Source organism: Sus scrofa, chromosome 1, assembly GCF_000003025.6.
Source record: "Sus scrofa isolate TJ Tabasco breed Duroc chromosome 1, Sscrofa11.1, whole genome shotgun sequence".
In the NCBI taxonomy this organism is placed as follows: Eukaryota; Metazoa; Chordata; class Mammalia; order Artiodactyla; family Suidae; genus Sus; species Sus scrofa.
In genome coordinates this window covers 164,781,587-164,798,259 of record NC_010443.5, presented here as the reverse complement: position 1 = coordinate 164,798,259, position 16,673 = coordinate 164,781,587, and the positions used below count along the sequence as shown (strand labels likewise).

Here is a 16,673-nt window from a genome sequence, read left to right as displayed (position 1 = left end):
AAAATAAAAAATAAAAAATATTAAAAAAAAAAAAATTAATGGTTATGGGAGGGCTTGGAAGAGGCAGGCACAGATTAAAGTTAGACCTTTCTAAATATAATTTATTTTGTATGATTGACTTTGGAACCATAAATAAAATTTAAAATTTTTAAATAAATTCATAAAAACTGAAAGCAAAATAAAGCAAATAAGCCTATGTATCAAGTTAGTGACGTAATGATACAGAGAAGAACTATTCCAAATGACTTCTGGGAGTTCCTGTCGTGGCCCAGTGGAAAGGAATCTGACTAGTATCCATGAGGATGCAGGTCTAATCCCTGGCCTCCCTCAGTGGGTTAAGGATCCGGCGTTGCCAAGAGCTGTGTTGTAGGTCGCAGAGGCAGTTTGGATCCCGCGATGCTGTGGCTCTGGTGTAGGCCGGCAGCTGCAGCCCGATTCAATCCCTAGACTGGGAACCTCTGCATGCCTCAGATGTGGCCAAAAAAAGGAAAAGGAAAAAAAAAAGCCAAATGACTTTTAAGCACAGTAACTTGAAGACACGTGAGCCAATCAAAACGTGCTATCCTCGTTTGCATCCTGATTTCAACAACCAAACTGTAAAACAGCAATTATGACATTCCTGAGACAATCAGGAAAGTGTGAGCCCTGACTAGATATTTGATGATTATAAATTGTTGTAATCGTATACATCTTAGGTGTAAAATGGGTATTGTGGAATCCTTACCTTTTAGAGATAATATTGAATATTTAGGAATCAGATGATATGACATCTGGGATTTGCTTCAAAAATAATTTGGTCCTTGTGGGGGTCGGGTGATGAAACAAGATCTAAGGTTGATGAGGAGGGAGATGCTAAAGCCTGCTGATGAGTATATAGAGGTTCATTAAAGCACTGTGCTATTTTTGGAGATGCTAGACATTTTCATAATACAACAATTTTAAAAATAGCCCAAACTTGGCACCAAGTAAGGACGTGGAACTGAAGCATATACATCACTGGTAGTAAAGCAGAATGGTGCAGCCACCTTGGAACGGAGTCTGGCACTTCCTCATAAGACACTTAACATACGACCCAGCAATCCCACTCCTGGATATTTATCTAGAGAAATGAACCCTTAACATTTGCCCAAAAAGGGTTGCTTCCAGCTAGGAATAGGATTCTCCGGATGTTTGTCAAGATACTCAGGTTAGAGTCTAGACTTTAAAAGGTTATTATGACTTAGAAAATAGTACAGCTAGTGGTGTGGATTGCAGATGCGGCTCAGATCTGGTGTTGCTGAGGCTGTGGCAGAGGCCAGCAGCTGTAGCTCCAATTCGATCCCTACGTTGGGAACCTCCATATGCCTTGGGTGCGGCCCTACAAAGCAAAAAAAAAAAAAGAAAAGGAAAGAAAATAGTACAGCCAACTACTCTGAGTAACAGTTTGGCAGATTCCCATAAAGTTAAACATATGCTTAGATATGACTTAGCAATCCGCCTTCTAGGTATCTACCCCAGAAAAATGAAAATTCACGTTTGCACAAAAACCTACACATGAATGTTTACAGTGGTATTACTAATCATTGCCAAACACCGGGAACAACCCACAAGTTCATCAGCTGGTGAATAAATACATTGTGTCTCTCTGTACAATGGAAATACAACTCACTCAGCAACTTAAAAAAAAAAAAAAAAAAAAAAAAAAGGAACCAATTAGGAATCCATAGAATAACACAAAGGACCCTTGACAGCATTTATGTTGAATAAAATAAAAGAAGCCAGATTCAAACAGTTACCTGTTGTAGGATTGCTTTTACATGGCATTCTGGGAAAGGTAAGGCTATGGAGACAGTAAAGGATCAGAGGTTGTCAGGCACTAGGAGAGGGAGGAGGTGTTGATTACAAAGGAGCAGGAAGGAAATACTGACAGAAATATTCAAAATCTTAATTATGCTGGTGTTTACCACTAAACATTTGTCAAACCTCACACTCCAAAAAGGGGTGAATTTGGGAGTTCCCGTCGTGGCGCAACAGTTAACGAACCCGACACGTATTCATGAGGACACGGGTTCGATCCCTGGCCTTGCTCAGCGGATTAAGGATCTGCCGTTGCCGTGAGCTGTGGTGTAGGCCAGCAGGTGCAGCTCCAATTTTACCCCTAGCCTGGGAACCTCCATGTGCCACGGGTGTGGTCCCAAAAAGACCAAAAAAAGGGGGGGGGGTGAATCTACAGTATGTAAATTACACCTCAATAAACTCTCCCCCAAACAAACAGAAACCTGGCCCTTGGCAGATGATCAATTAAATGTTGAAGGAAGAGAACCAAGCAAGAGGAGAAGGTGAGAGGGTGGCAATGCTCCTGCTTGAGATGGAGGTTGGGAGGGGAGACGTGGGCGCCCAGAGTGGGGGTGACCAGGGGCAGCAGGACATTCAGGCTGGAGTCCCAGGGCCCACGGGGCCTTTAACATTAGCTGGCCTTTTTCCTCCTCCCCTCTCCTGCCCCTGCCCCTCCCCCTCGGTAAATGCCCCATCCCCCACTTCCACCCACATGTGCTCACTCTGGAAGGGTTCAGTCTCACTGTGGCCCAAGTTCATGTTCCTCTGGCTTCTGAGACCCGCCTGTGTGTGCAGAGAGAGCCTGAGGCTGGCCGCCCACCAGCTCTTTCCTGCCCTTCCCAGGTCCTGCCTGGGCCTCAGGACACACAGGCTCCCACCCTGCTGCTTCGGGCAGGGAAAGCCACCCCTGTGGGCAGAGTCCAGAGTCACCTCTCCCCCTCACTGCCGGAATCATTGCTCTGTGGCCTCAACCCAATGTGTGGGGACCCTGGGGGAGACTCCGTCCTTTCCCTGGAAGACCATTAGTCTAATCAGATCTTGATACCAGAAAGATGATACCGGAATCCGGGTTCTTGTTCACGGGGTTGAAGAATGAACTCCGCGGACACACAGGCAGCAAGCAAGCAAGCAAAGTTTTAATTAAAGAAAAGGAGATGGCTCCCAGGGTTACTGGGAGGGGGGAGAAGAGTCCCCCTTTCTCTATTGTCCTATAGGGGGTTTTAATTCCTTAAAGTTGGGGGGGGGTACCAAGGTGGAGTCCAGAGAGATGCGGTCTTCTCCCATTAGCCTTATTCAGTTACCCATATCAGTCTTTGTCCAATAGGGTCCTAGGGGTGGAAATGTCTAAAAGTGTCATAGTTTCTTTGTCCTTTTCATCCGGTAAACGGAGTCACAGGGGATCAGGGATTAATGTCCATCTGGGTGTAGGTACACTCCCTATAGTAAACACGGCCGGTGGGGATGTTACTCCCTGGAGCCCTTACGCCACGCATGTTCATCAATGGCCATATCAAAGAGGGCATCGAGGCCCATGCTCCTACACTGACTACCTGAGTTAATATTCTGCCTCAATCTCACCCCAAAGAGTTCTCTAGTGAGTCTAGGTGGAAACCCAGACTCACTTTGGTGGTTCTCAAGCTTGACAGCCTCCCCAGGGTGTGGAGCCCAGGCAACATCCTAGTTTCTCGCAGGCAGAGTTACAGAGGCAAACATGTTTTAACTACTGCTGAATATGGGCAGCAAGGAGGGACAAGGTGAGTCCAAACTTGTGAAGCAAAGCCCCAGATGCAGTAACCCGTGGGAGGTAGCGACTTAAAAGGAGAAGGAAAACTTGCCAGAAAAAGACTTTCTAAATGACCCAGCGGGGTGAGTCCATGTCATTGAAAGGCTGTAGGGGGCGCTGGATGCACATAAGCATCTGTGGGCAGCTCAGAGGAGCTATTCCAGTCTTGGGGAGGTTTCAGGATGTTTCAAAATCCAGTCTCCCCTGAGGCATGTGTGGCACTTCACCTATAAAAGCCAGTCATGGTAACTGCCTCCCACAATTATTAGAAAGATCAAGGGTGATTACGTAGGCGAAACTAAGAAGAGTTATTTGGGAAAAAAGGGTGCCTGGAGCCAGGACAACCAGATGGCAAGGGGTCATTAGACACATTACTGTCCTGAACCAGCCCTTGCCATGCAGGGGAAGGAGCATCTGGGGTCAGAGAACTGTGGTCTCAATCCTGTCTCTATCACTGTGGGGCTGTGTGACTTTAGGCGGACCACTGCTCCTCTCTGGGCATCAGTTTCCACATCTGTAAAATGGGCATAACACCTTCCTCAGTTGCTGTGAGAATTCAATGAGAAACGTGTTGGTGCATCCATGCTCCTGGAGTCCACCCGCGGGAGGGCTCAGTGAATGAAAATGAACGGAATAGGAAGGTGTATCAGCCTCCCAGTGTCAGCGTGAGGAGGCTGGGAGGAGCACCAGGCTTGGAGGTTCTGAGGTGACAGAGTGGCTGGAATCTGAACTTCACTGGTGGAACTGGGCCTTCTGAGGAGGACCCTGCCCAGGGTGGGGCCTCAAAAACCATGGGAGCACCTGTGCCCCTGTGCTGAGTATTTGGCCTTGGATCCACATCCTGGTCATGCTGCCTACAGATTAGGGGATACTAGTCAAGTGTCTTTACTTTTCTGTACCTCAGTCATCTCTTCTGTAAAGTGGGGCCATTATGCCTGCATCACAGGGTGCAATGTGCGTGGCTGGGTCCAAAGTTAGCATGTTCCCAGCAGCCTCTCTCCAAGTCCAGCTTTGCCCTCAACTCCTCCATCCCAGGGACTATAGGGGAGCAGATGTGAAAGGCCAAAGAGAAAATAGAGGCCCTGCCTGACCAGGCCCAGAGAGGGGAAGGAGCCCATGCAAAGTCTCCCAGGAAATTAGAGATAGAGCCAGGCTGCTTCCTGGAGGGGGTGGCCTTCTGAAGGCTAAGAGCTTCCCTGAACTTATTAGGGTTGTGATGTCTGAATCCATGTCCCAGGCCCTCACTCTGTGACTTCCCAGGGCTTCCCTCACATTCACCAGGGAACCTGCATTTCCTGAGCACGGGGAGTGAGTATCTGTGTGGGCCTAGGGAACCTCAGCTGCAGACACTGTACAGTCCTGTTATCAAGAGACCAGAAAGAGAGGAGTTCCCATTGTGGCTCAGTGGGTAATGAACCTGACTAGCATCCACAAGGACACAAGTTCGATCCCTGGCCTTGCTCAGCGGGTTGGGGATCCGGCGTTGCCGTGAGCTGTGGTGTAGGTCACAGACGTGGCTCGGATCCAGCATTGCTGTGATGGTGGCGTAAGCCAGCAGCTACACCTCCAATTAGACTCCTAGGCTGGAAACCTCCATATGCCACAGGATCAGCCCTAGAAAACAAATTTAAAAAAAGAGAGAGAGAGAAAGAGAGAGACCAGAAAGAGCGACTTTGGGCAGGAGCTTCCAGTGGGGAGTCCACACCTATGTCCCAAGACCAAGTTCTGAGGAGCATCACGCTAGGAGTGCCTGCAGACAGGAGGGTGGAGACAGGAGACCTGAGGAGGAAAACACTAGAAAGCTGTAGGAGAGGTGGTCCTAAGACCTGGGAACTAACTGCCCAGCCATGGATTTCACAAGGTCAGGGGCCTCCTCTCTCTCAACAGCTGCTTAAACTCTGGAGGCAAATTCCTAGTGGCTTCTGCTTCAAAATACATCCAGGCCTTACCATTCAGTGATACATACTGACACATTTATGATTGAAATAATATGATATCTGGGATGTGTTTCAAAATAATCCAGTTGTCAAGAAGGGGGACAGGTTTCCACTACGGAAACAGAATTGGCTGTGAGCTGAAGGTTAAAATGGGTGATGGGGACATAGGAGTTCTTTGTATTATTCTTGCTACTGCTGTGCATGTTTGGCATGTTCCCTAACAAAAAGTTCCTACGGCCAGAATCAGCCATTTCTCTCCAGCGCCAAGCTCACTGCCCTGGCCCTCTGGCCTGGACGGCCCCTGCAGTCACCTCACAGGTCTGCCTACCCTGGCAGGCCCCTCCAGTCTATTCTCAACACCACCACCAGAGGGAGCCAGTTACAACTTGAGTCCCCTACTCAAACCCTCCCGTGGCCCCATTTCATTCAGAGATCCTCAGCCTTCAAGAGAGCACTCCATCTTGCCCCTGTCACCTCTTAGGCTCCTCTCCAGCCACACTGGCTTCTCTTCAGCCTCCCAGAGTCTCCTCCATGACCCCTTAGGGCGTTATGTGCCGAGGGGGATTTGTGGGAAGGTCTGATCTTCATTCACCCATGACACAGACATTACAATATTGCATTGGGACACAAATACACTTAAAAAAAAAAAAAGTGTAGTTGTTTATCTGAATTTCACATCCAACTGGGCATCCTGTATTATATCAAGCCACCCTATCCATAACAAACTATAAACCAGTCCTACCAAAAGAACCATGCTGTCACTTTAATGTCCCCAATGCTCAGCATGCAAAGGTGCCTCCTCCTAGCAAGACCTATGCAAAAAAAGCACCCTCTAGGCTGATATAGCTCCCTGCCCCGTTGCAAGGATTTCCAGTCCACTTGCTTCAGTGTCGAGGTTCTTTTGCAGAGCACAACCTGCCCAACTCTTCATAGCAGCCCTGCAGGAGGCCAGAGAAGCAGGTGCTTCCAGAATGGGAGAGGTTGAACCTGCCTTCCCAGCTCTTTCTCTCCCCAATAGTGGGTAGGGACTGAGAGGGAGTGGCAATGCCAGGGCCTAGACTGGTAGCCCCCTCTGAGCGCTTTTGGATTCGAGCCCATCTAGGGTGAGTCTGAACTCTGTGGTGGTGGGTAGAGGGGCCCCATGCCAGACACCACCAGCTGCCCCCGTGGCTGGAAGGTGCCCACTTGAACCATTCCAAGTAAACATTTGACCAGCTCGGCCCTGGCCATCATTCCACGCCAACACTTGGCCCTTGTTCCTGGACAGGCCCTTCTGTGTCCCGTTCTTTGTGGCTGACATTTCAGCCGGGCTCTTCAGGGGCCGGGGTGACCCGATGCCCCATTCCCATTCTGCAGACAGGCTCCAGGGAGGTGGTCCCTGCGGCAGCGGGCACTTGGCGGGGGAGTCCCAGCAGACGGGCCGTCGCCAGGCCGGGCCAGCCACCCCCCTGAACACCCCACGTGGGCCTCGGGGCTGCAAAGCCCACAGTCTAACAGTGGAGCCATGGGGCTGCCAGCTGACTCGGCTGCTTTGTTCCAGGCCTGGAGTGGTCTGAGGGTGGCTGAGGACTGTGGCTCCTTCTTTGCTGAGAAGCCACAGATAACGCCGGCGACAGGGCCTGATAAAGCGTCTGTCAGAGGCTCCCTCCCAGACAGGCCTTGCTGTTCCCGCCGGCCCCAAGGGCCCCTGCAGCCCAAGCCTGTCTCCAGAGGTCAGCCCCTCCCTGGGGTCTCAGCTCTTCTCTTCCAGAAGCTGAAGAACAGGCTGGTGGACCCCTCCCCACCCATATCTCCAGTCTGGCTCTCAGAAGTTCCTGAGGCCTCTGGGCCCAGGAGCAGAATAAACTAATCTTCTGATTTACTCCTATGAAGAAAATGTCAAGGCACACGCCTCTCTTGGTGGAATTCCAGACTGTGGCTTCTGGGGAGCTAGGGGGAAGGGAATCACGGGCCTGGAATGTCTTTCTAGAAGCCCTCAAATGATATTCTATGTCGCCTCTTTCATGTCACAAGAGCCCCCTCTATGCCAGGCTCTGGTGTGGATTCGGGGGCACAGGAACAAGTAAGATGTCATCCACGACCAGGGGAACTCCCAGGAAGAGGGCGCTGGAAGACCTAGCCTCCCACACCCCGCTCCCGACCTGACCCAGGCCTGCACCCCAGGCCTCCAGAGGGCTCTGGCCTGGAGTAGGAGGTGTGTGAGGGGACCTAGACAGCCTCGGGTGTCGTGGGATGAGACTCAGCGCAAAAGGGCTGGAGAGTGGAGACCAAAGAGTCCTGGAGCTGATGGAGGAGGCACAGCCTTCCCTCCCTTCCCACTTCTCCAGCCAGGAGTCAGAAGACACCTTTACAGCCCAGAAAACAGGCATTTCTGAAGTCAGCCCTCAGTGTCCTGAGCATGGCGCACGTGAGCAGAGGGTGGCTGCGGGCACAACCAGAGAAGATGCCCTCCGCAAGGCAGCGGCACTGATCCCCGAGATTGCCTGGGGACACTGGGCTTCCAGTTTAATTGCAGACAGAGTGTGGGATCCACGGTTGGGGCTGCCTGCTTCGTGCTGACCAACCTAACTAAGGCCCTCAAGCCTCACATGGTGGACGACGGGAGCTGGAGACCTTGTGCCTGAAGCGAGTCCCAGCTCTGTGGCTCTGTGACCCAGGCAGGCCTCTGGCCCTCACTGGGGGTTAGGCTAGAGGCCTCTTGCCAGGGAGAGAAGCTCCAGGGGAGAGGCCCTGTCTAAGGGCCAGTGTGTCCAGAGGGAGAAGGCCTGGGCTGCCTCTCCTCCCGCAAGGGAAGGACCGTCTCTCCAGAGCCACTTGGAGTGCTGTGGAGGGTGGGAACCCAGGTTGCCTGCATCTGGGAATCCAGGCGCTGCCTTTCCAGATGCAGGGACCCCTGACCCCCACCCCACACAGCTTCCCAGGGGGCCTCTGGCTCATAAAGGAAGGACCTGAGTTTCAGGGTATCTTTCAGGAGAGGCCTCCTGCTCTCCCCCACCTAGAGCAGCTCCCTCTGAAACCTCTGCAACCACACCCACACACCAGAACAAACCCTTCCTTCCCCGCTGTAGTATCTACATCCCTGCCAGAGCAGTTCTGCCTCACGCATTTATTTATTCTTCCCTCAAACACCTACTGTTACATGTATGTGCCAGGCAGCAGGGCCCTGTGGGGAACAGACGGTCACAGCTCCTGCCCTGGAGGCGCTTACAGGCCTGTAAGGCAGGACAGACTGCTGAAGACAGAAGTACAGGTGAGTGATGATGGGGGCCCTGAAGAAAGAGCAGAGGCTGTGGGAGAGGATGGGGAGGAGGACATAAGGGCAGGTTGTGGGGCGGGGGGGGCCCTTCTGATGAGGTGACATTGAAACTGACACCTGGAGGCAGTGAGAAGGGAGGTTCCTGCCCTGGTCCTGGCCTGGGTGACATTGACCTCTGGAATCTCCCTCCGGCTGCCCCCACCTCACACCTAACGAGGTGCCAGCGGAGTCAAAGGAAATTCACACAGGTTGAAAACAGGGCCAGTCTGTGACATTTCTGCCAGAAGCGAGGCATGGAGGGGGACCAGTGGGATTGAATTGTGACCCCAAGACAGGAAGGGCTGAGGAGCTGGCACTCACCCTCTACAATACCTGGCAGAGAAGTCCCCGCCCCCCATGCCAAGTACTCCCCCAATAATACAAGATGCACTCTCTCTGCAGAGCGGGAGGAACACCCCCCACCCCAGCCTTTGCTCAGGAGGGACCCTGCACCCCTGGGCAGGAGAGAAAAGCCTGGCTGGCAGCCCGAGCCTTCAGTCTCTCGCTCCTCACTCTGCCTGTGGCCTTGCCTAGCTCTGCGGCAGACATCCTGTGTGGCCTTGGGGATGTTACTCCCCTTTCTGGGCTTGGGACAGCAACTTTGGGACAGGGTGGAAGAGTGGAAGTGGTACAGTGGTCCCCAGCCAGTTGATCCTGGGGGCACTTTGGACATGGGCCAGTGAGAGGTGGGGTGGGGCCCTGCCACTCCATTGCTGGGTGAACCTGGGATCCTCAAAGCGCCCTCTGGGGCATCTTGCCCATCCGCAACTAGAGGGGCTGCTCTCACTGCCAGGAAAGCTGAGAGCTCCCCACTCCAGGGTCTCCACTGCACACCAGCTTTTGGAACCTGAACGCCAGCAAGTTACCACATTTAATGATAAAGACTATAATCTCATCACAAATCAAAGCACCAGGAAAAAAAAAAAAAAAAAGGACTCGGTCCCCTTCCATCCCTCAATTCCAACAGCACAGCATTATCTGATCCTAGCTAATGCTGGGTCCATGACAGGACCAGGGTGCTGGAAGGTACTCCTTGTCCCTCAGAGTGGCACATGGAAGCAGGGAATGTCCCCAGGTGCCAATTTTGAGACAGGATCAATGACATTCTCCACCTCACTTGCTCTTCACCAGCTCTCCAGGTAATGCATTTTTTCCTCTTACCTTTTTTTTATTTTTATTTTTTGGCTGCGCCTGCGGCACATGGAAGTTCCCAGGCCAGGGATCGAATCCAAGCCACAGATACAACTTACACCCCACAGCTGCTGCTTACATCACAGCTGTGGCAGTGCTGGATCCTTAACCCACTGCACCACAGTGGCAATTCCTCTTTTTACCATGTTTATTGAAATATACATAGCATGATGCACATGAATCTCAAATCGTGCATGAAGCTCAAGTTCAATGAACTCTGACATGGATATAAAGCTGTGTGACAACAGATCAGGACAAAAGAACAGTTCCAACATGCCAGAGGATGCCATCGAGCCCCCTCCCAGTCAGCACCACCCAGAGATAACCACTATCTGAGCTTTTCTTGATCTTGAACTTTTTTTGTTTTGTTTGTTTTTTAGGGCCGCACCTGAGGCATATGGAGGTTCCCAGCCTAGGGGTCGAATCGGACCTGTAGCCGCCAGCCTACACCACAGCCACAGCAAGGCGAGATCCTAGCCGCGTCTGCGAACTAGACCACAACTCATGGCAACACCGGATTCTTAACCCACTGGGTGAGGCCAGGGATCGAACCTGCAACCTCATTGTTCCCAGTCGGATTCATCTCCACTGTGCCACAATGGGAACTCCGTAACTTCTTATGAATGGAATAAAATGTAGCTATTCTTCGCACCTGGCTTCTTTCACTCACCAAGCCAGTTCCATTCACGCTGTTGCATTGATCTATCAGCAGTTTCTTTGTTTACGTTGTTGTGTATTATCCCACTGCATGGCAATACCATACCCCATTTAGCCATTATTCTGCTGATGAACATGAGTTGATTCCATTTGGGGCTATGCTGACCAACCCCCAGGACCATCATGCCCATGCTTTTTGGACATGCACTGTCATCTCCCTCGGTTAGGTACCTAGGAGTGCACCCACTAGGTCACAGGGTGGGTGGTTGCTTAGCTTTCATAGCTATTTAGGCAGTAGGTATGTTTAGCCCCACTTTACAGACATAAAGGCCAAGGTTCACAGAGTTTAAATCACTCACCAAGCTCACACAATTACTAAGTCATGGCATCTAGAGATTTCTGACTCCAATCCTTTTAAATCTGGCTCTTTAGAACAGGTGAAGGGGGTACAAGGATGGAGAGAGCCACAAGAGAGAGGAAGCATTGGGGTCTCAGCCTGCTCTGTGATCAGCTCCTGGGATGTCCAGGTCACCTTGGGAGGCCACAGTTCCACTGCCAGGCAGACATGGAATAAGTACGGCAGCTCAGAGCCGCAAAGAACACGAACAGTGGGGCCCCTCCACTCTCCTAATTCCCTCCCTCTCCCTCCTGAAAATGCCAGCCAGGTTCCTGCCCCAAACGCCCATGTGCTGCCCGCCCCCCCACCCCACCCGTTGTGACCTCTGCTTCATTTCTCAATTGAAAAAAACACCCCCACCATGCCCTGTCTCATCACCTTTTACCTTCATCTGACCTAATAATGTGTGCTTGTTTATCGCCTGTCCCCTACCCTAGAATGTGACCTCCAGAGGACCAGGCCTCACAATCTTGTTTGCTCCACCTTCAACATGTGGAGCAGTGCCTGGCGCCTGAGAGTCCCTACAGAAACATTTGTTGAATGAGTGAATGGATGAATGAATGGGTGGATGGATGAATGAAAAGCAACCCCTTGGAGCAGCTGGTGGCGACTCTCAAGCCAGAAGCTTTTGGTGCCAGACCTGGTTGCTATGCTGAAGATCTGAGATAAAGCTCCTGCAGGCCAGGGCACTGGTCTAGAGCCACTGGGTGGGACGAGGTGGTACCCAGCCTGACTGTGGTGACCTCCAGGCATTGTGGCAACTCAGCCATCACAGCTGGCTCTCAGTGGAGCCAGATGGACGAGGGCACCAATGTGCACCTGGGTACCTCCTGGGCTTGCCCTTCAGGATAGGGCGAATTTAGGATTCCTGGGTAAGAAGAGGGAGCCAATGGCCACGGCTTTCCCCAAATGACCTCTCCCTTAGGGGGTCTTAGATCATCTTCTTGTTTAGATGGGCCTGGAATTCCAACCATGGCTCAACTGTAACGAACCCTACTAGGATCCATGAGGATGTGGGTTCGATTCCTGGCCTCGCTCAGTGGGTTAAGGATCCAGCCTTGCCATGAGCTGTGGTGTAGTTTGCAGACACAGCTTGGATCCCAAGTTGTCGTGGCTGTGGTATAGGCCAGCAGCTGTAGTTCCGATTCAACCCCCAGCCTGGAAACTTCCATATTGTGCAGGTATAGCCCTAAAAAGAAAAAAAAAAAAAAAAGAAGATGGGTCTGGGAATAATTTGAGGAACAGGAAGGTGCCCCTCACCCTCCACACATGCCTGGAATACATTCTTCATTCCTCATTGCCATTTGCTGGCTTGGGAAGGCTTTGCTGCTTTACCTTACAACCCTGGGCCTCAGTTTCTTCCTCCTGTAAAATGGGTAGAATCTGGCCATGAAGTACAGTGAAGATATAACTCTAGATGAAAGGTCTGCAGGCCCAAATTCTCATACCCCAGGACTATTGCATGTTTTCTGGGAACATCCTGCCCTCTCTCGGCTTCCAGTTCCCATGTGTCAAATGAGGGAGTGTGGCAAAACTATCTCCAAAGACTGAAATCCTCCCTCAGGTAGGACTAACTCCTGTTCTTTCTCAAGGAAGGACAAATTCATGCAGGGATACAGGGAGAGGGAGCCAAGGGAAGAGGGTAATGACATTCAATGTAAACTTTGCCAGTGTCATAGTTTTACTCTGACCTGGGTTTACTGGAGGTTTTCCTCTCTGAACCCCACTGAATGGCTGGCGGGGCCTTAGATAGTCTGGCCAGGTAGGTGGGGGAATTGTGTCCTACTGCTTCTCTTGCTGTAAACAGGGCTCTGAGGCCCCGAGGTGACCAACATCAGACCACAGCTAGGAACTGTCTTGGAGAGTTTGCCCAAGCTGCTCATAATTCTACCACATGTCTGCCCATCACCATCAAGACTGGGAAAAAAATTAGCCCCCCCCCCCGCCTTTTTGCCTTTTTTCTCTTTAGGGCCACACCTGCAGCATATGGAAGTGCCCAGGCTAGGGATCAAATCAGAGATGTAGCTGCTGGCCTACACCATAGCCACAGCAATGCCAGAAATTTAACCCCACCGAGCCAGGGCAGGGATCAAACCTGTGTCCTCATGGATACTAGTCAGATTCGCTTCCCCTGAGCAACAACGGGAACTCCAAAGTTAGCCCACTTTTTACTCCAAATCAGAGAGAGACCCAATTTTCAGATGAAGAAAACTGAGGTCTTCCTAAGAACCCCACAGACTATTCGCTGGAGCACATATATACCCCCCCAAGTCTGGGCTTGCCACATGTCAGTTTTACCTCACTGACATCTCACGCCAGCCTGTAAGGAACACGCCCTTATTCTCTCCATTTGACAGATGGAAGAACTACCACTCAGAGAGGTTAGGTGACTTGTGTAAGGTCACACAGCTAATGAGTAGCAGAGCCAGGATTTACAACCAGGTCTGACTCAGATCGGCCCTTCAGGCTTCTTTCCTATGGACTAAGGGAATAAAGGGAGTGGTTTTGCACTTTGGGAGCCCAGGAACCTAAAAGACGAATTCGGCCAGCAAGGGATTGGGAGGAAGGGAGGGCCAGGGCCTTTGCACCCGCTGTTTGCTTTACCAAAAAGCCTTCCCCAAGATAACTGCCTTGCTCACTCCCACACTTCACTCAGAACTCAGCTCAAAGGGCACTTGACCATGAAGACCTTCCTTCTTAAGACCACTGAGTCTAATAAATAGAACAACCCCTCCCACTCTCCTCAGCCCATTTTAATTAACACCTCTCACCACCTGAGCCACTATAATATCTGATGAGAATAGTCATTTATGGTTTGCTGGTTGGTTGTCTCCTCTGAGAATGTAAGATTTTTATCTGTCTTATTCCTCACTATAACCCCAAATCCTAACAGAGCACCTGGCACATAGTAGGTATTCTATTCGTTGTAGGAAGGCATGACAGACTGAGTACCTCTTCCCTTAATAAATACAAGAAAATGGAGCATCTGCTAGGTACAGAGGAGAGGGTGGGCCGACGCTCATCTCATTCATCCTTAACTGTTAACCCATTTTATGGACGCGGGGACTGAGGCTCCCTTCTCCAGCATTAAGGGCCCACCTGGGCAGACAGCGCGTGGCAGATGAAGCAGTCCATCAGGCTGGGGATGTGCGACCCCCACGGGTCTGGCTCCTAGCCCAGGGCTCCTTGCAAGAGTGGAGGCAGGGCCCAGAAAGGGGAAGGGGTACTGCAGACCCCCACCCCCCACCAGTGCTCGCAATGTGCTGTGGACTGTGCGGCCGCAGGGCCCTGGCCTCGCGCCGGGGCCGCACCCTGGGCAGAGCCGCCCGAATTCTTCCCCGCCCGCCCCCGCGCCGGCGCCTCCTGCGGCCCCTGCCGCCCAAGCCGGCCCCCGCGAGCCCCCAGCTCCTTCCCCTTCCCCAGCTCGGCCAGGCGGTGGGTGGCGAGGACAGGCCAACCCCGGCGCAAGCGCTGGTGCCCCGCGGGCTCCCCCGGCCCTCCCGCCCCGGGCCCCCAGACTCGGGGCGCCCGCAGGCCCCGCGGGTCAGCGGGAACCGGCAATTTCCCGGCCGCCCGCCCCGCCGCCCGCTCTGTACTTAGGCTGATGACGGGTTCCCGCGGCCCTGGTGGCGGGGCGGGCGGCGGATTCAGGGCGGGCGAAGCCGGCCCAGCCGGTCCCGTGCTCCGCTCTCAGGCGGCCGCCGGGCCTGTGTCATCCACCAGGAATTTCTGTTTTCCCCTCTGCGGGGCTGGAAGAAAAAACAATAATTAGGTCACTGGGCAGGCGGCAGAGAGGGTGTGGGACAGGCCAGTGGCGCCCTGTTGGGCAGGGAAAGGGTCTGGGAGGACGGCGGGAAGGAGAGGCCCCCGCAGTGCTCCCTGCCCCCTTCCTGCCCTCCCCAGAATGCTGGCTGATGGAGCCAAAGGCCTGTCTGACTAATGCCACTGTCCCCTCACGGGCCCATTCATTCCAAGAGCATCAGTTGGGCACCCTTTTGTGGGCCAAATTCTGTGCTAGGCGCTGGGGACAGAGCATTGAACTTGAAGGAGAAGGAAGGATTTGATTGAAAAGACCCACAAGCAGCCTTGCAAAAATATAGTCATTCCTCCCCTGTGGGGGTTGGAGGGACTGGTTCCAAGACCCCCGCTGATATGGAAATCCAGGGGTGCTCAAGTCCCTTATATCAAATGAGGTAGTAGTTACATATAGCATACACACATCCTCCATATACTTTAAATTATCTTTAGATTCCTTATAATACCTAATACAATGCCATGTAAATGCTATGTAAATAGTTGTAAATACAATGTAAATGCCATGTAAATAGTTGCCAGCCAGCAGCAAATTCAAGTTTTGCTTTTTAGAACTTTACGGATTTTTTTTCCCAACTATTTTCCATCCTAGGTCGGTTGAATTGCAGATCCAGATGCCATGGGGAGGGGGAGGGCTGATTGAATAGTGGGATGACCACTGCATAGAACTGAGGAGTTTCGGGGAGCTGTGTCTGCCTAGACAAAGGGGGTGGTCTTTAGTCCTTAGGAAAGGCTCCTCTGAGGAAGTGCCACCTGCACAGAGGCCTGAAAGAGGACCTAGGATTGGCCAGCCAAGTGGAGACGAGGCAGGAAGAGGGGGTGGGGAGGGATGGAAGGAAGAGCATGTGGAGAAACTTGGAGCTAAGAGGTAATGCATGATTCAAGGACTGAAAGCACACTAGAGAAGTATCAGTAAACTTTTTTTTTTTTTTGGTCCCACCCACGGCATGTGGAAATCCTGGGACAGGGATGGAACCCACGTCAGCCACCCGAGCTGCTGCAGTGACAACACTGGATCCTTAACCAGCTCTGCCACAAGGGAACTCCTCGATGAACTTTGAATTCTGAATGTGATACTGATAAAAGACACATCGTTTTGGTCCCATGAGGCCCCTGAACACAAACCAGCTACTTTATCTGGTGCTCAACTGAAGATACAGCCACTTGTTTCTACACTGGAGGACAACTGTTTTGGATTTAACTCACTGAGGGGTACTAGGTCTTGATACTGTACCTGTGGGCAGTTTCAAAGGCTATTTGGACTTAGCACATTTCTCACCTTTTACTCTGACCTTAGGCCAAGTCCCCTAAGAAAGACTAGATGCCAGAGCAACTCTATTGGGCTGTATAGATGAGAGTATGAGCCATAAGACTAGGGAGGCAGTCAGGATTAGAGCATAAAGGGTCTTAGGGTCCATGGTAGGGAGGTTAAGTGTTATCTTAAGGTAATTCTTGGAGCAAGGGTTTCAAGCAGGGTGGGAGGGAAAAGGATCATATTTCTGAAAACTTACAGCGGATAATATCTACCATTTATTTTGCTCCTGTTATCTGGACAGAGCTAAGTGTTTTACACATATCATCTCACTAAGCTTGATGAGAGTCTTAGGAGAATGTTTTTTAAGCCCCATTTTATAGAAGAGGTCAGGGCGGTCATGTGCCTCAGGTCACCTACTACTAAGGGGCAGAAACAGAACTAAAATGTGCTAAACTCTAGAGTTCCCTTTGTGGCTCGGCAGTTAATGAACCTGACTAGGATCCATAAGGATGCGGGTTCAATCCGTGGCC

The 16,673-nt window shown here is 51.6% G+C and overlaps 1 long non-coding RNA gene across 1 annotated transcript in view; it reads right to left on the bottom strand.

Moving 5' to 3' along the window:
• The window catches only part of LOC102161686, a 58,454-nt gene that overhangs the window by 12,140 nt on the left and 29,641 nt on the right, over positions 1-16,673 (bottom strand). The window lies entirely within an intron of this gene.